Source organism: Mauremys mutica, chromosome 13 (genome assembly GCF_020497125.1).
Source record: "Mauremys mutica isolate MM-2020 ecotype Southern chromosome 13, ASM2049712v1, whole genome shotgun sequence".
Taxonomy (NCBI): domain Eukaryota; kingdom Metazoa; phylum Chordata; order Testudines; family Geoemydidae; genus Mauremys; species Mauremys mutica.
In genome coordinates this window covers 5,096,390-5,098,914 of record NC_059084.1, presented here as the reverse complement: position 1 = coordinate 5,098,914, position 2,525 = coordinate 5,096,390, and positions in this window count along the sequence as shown.

The window sequence follows — 2,525 nt, the reverse complement described above, 5'->3', positions numbered from 1 at the left end:
ATAAAACATATCTAGTTCCCTATATTGTTAAGTGGAATTTAGCATCAGATTCTTTGCTGGCATAAATCAACTCCAATACCCCTCTGCCGCTTTTTAACCAGACAACCAAATGCTTCCAAATCTAGCTAAATGTAATGTATGCTGATGTTTGTACAGATGCACACATTCATTGGGGGGGGTGCATACATAGATTTACATATGGAGCACAGTATATAAACAGAAAGGCAGCAAGAGTGTATGTGCAAACTCGCTTGTAACCTGCCTCGCCAGGTTTTATACCTGAGTTACACACATCTTTGAAAACAGGGTCATGTTTTTAATGATATTAGCTATAATACACCAAGCCCTTTACTCACAACGTCACATAGATTAACAATCCTAACCTCAAATGGGAAATGGCTTTCTTTCCAGTCCCACTCCTTTTCAATTCCTTTCCCTAGTCTGCCACACAACGCCAAAAGCCAAAATCATTTCTTCAAAGAGCTGAATAATTTTAAATGAGAGTATTTTCAATTTTTCTTTTCTTAAAACTGATAGTTCCCAGCAAGGGAACGGGTCTCTCGTCCTCACTCCACGTTTGAGAGAAGCTGCATTTCTTGAAAGCTGCAGTACTAGTTAGTAACACAAGGGGATAGATTTACTCCTTCAGTGAAAAGATCTATTGGAGCAGACTGCGGCAGTGCTGGGGCGACGCAGTGAACAACAATCAAAAGGGAGAATTAAGTACCGCGCGCTCTCACTGCAGGAGTGGCAGTATAAACAGACACATACTTTTCAGAGCATGTCTCTCCCTGGGTCATTGCATCCTATTATTCCCTTAAATGGCCTACTGTCTTCCTGAAATAAACAACATATAAATCCTGATATTGCTAGGTCCTCAAGTGGGGAGGAACAATGTGAATTTATCAGGATTCCCAGAAAGTGAAATCTGGTGTGGGTGTGTGACAGAGCCCAGACCACAGCTTACTCAGCTTGGGCTCTGCTGCTGCCTCAGTTTCCCCTTTCTCCCTGGTAAGACAGTTCTATATTGCAGGTGTTTCTCCTCCTTTAGGAAGGTGGCTGATTAACATAAAGTTCAGAACTCCCATACAGCTTCCCTAATGGCTCACACCTTTGGGGTAGGGTTTGGGCCTGTTCTTATAGTCCTCCTAGCTAGCGCCTGCTCGCTGCAAGCTTGCATTCTCCCAGGCCTGTCACCTGGAAGCTAAGTCTCTCTCTATATAAGCTCACCCACACAAGCATCCCCTTCCACAGAGAGTTACCCACCCTGAGCTCATCCTGCCTTTTATAACTTCCAACAGGCCTGGTTCTGAGTCACATGGTCTCATAGCTCTCTGGACTCATTCTGTGGAGGCAAGCTACACCTGGCACAGGTAAGACTGAGCCCTCACCCTCTTAAAGGGCTGGCTCCATTTATGGCAGAGCCCAGTACAATGCCTTTTTAAAAATGATTTGTTTTCCTGTTGTTATTTCAGGGGAAGCCCAGTGGGGGTGAACTTCAAAGGCTTCTGAGTTCCAATCTGATTCAGAGAAGTCTGATCATTCTCTGAAGATTATATGAACTAGCCACACCCTTCGTGTGTGCAAAATTGAGCAAGAAATCTCTCGGGAACAGGCATTCCTGTGAAACAGCCACTTCCAGTCTCAGCTTGAGCCAACATATGGATGCTTCTCCTACTGGGTGCAGAACTACAAAGACACACTTCCTAGAGTAGGAGGCATCATATTCACAGGGGCATTTCAGAACATTGCAGAAGGGTTGATTAAGTTTGGTCCTAAAATAGGTGAAGATCCAAGGTGGGCTGCATATTTTCCAAGCCTTGTACCCACCCACAATGCCTGCACGGATACATAGTTCTTCTGACAGTACTTTGGCATATAGTCTCCTACCAAAGCTGAAAGACTTGCCTGGGTAGCTGCCCTTAGGGCAGCCATATAAGAACCTATGTTCCCCTGCACTGTGCAGCACAGAAGGCTGTTGAAAAAACCACGGCATTTCCACTGAGTATTCCCTGCTCCACACAGCAGAGAGACCTGGTAGGGAATCAGGGTGTGACCAGAGAACAGAGGCAGGGAGCCACAGACACCCTTTTTCCACAGAATGTCCCCTCTGTTCCATCACCCCACAGCCATGTGCAGAAGAGTGATTGAATGAATACCCCAGGTGTTGAGGTCATTCAGGGTCAGAGCAGTAATCAGGATCACCCCCTCTGCTGCTGGTGCCGAGTGCATTGATTTAGCCTGCTCTTCCAGTCCTGTGACTCTCAATTTAAGGATCTATGAGCTATTAGTTTCTGCCTGGGAGAGGCTCAAATACCAACAAGAGGGAATCATTGCAATCAACAGCCCAGCTGTCCAGGAGAAGCTTACACATGCTGCATGGCTTTAAAGCAGAGTTATCAGCATCTCACCATCATAAATACTAGCTTGAGTCCTGAAATGTGTGTGTAACTGGGGCCAGATCCTCAAGGTGGTGTGGCAGGAAATCAGCTGGCACTGAGTCAGGATCTGACTCCAATTCCTTA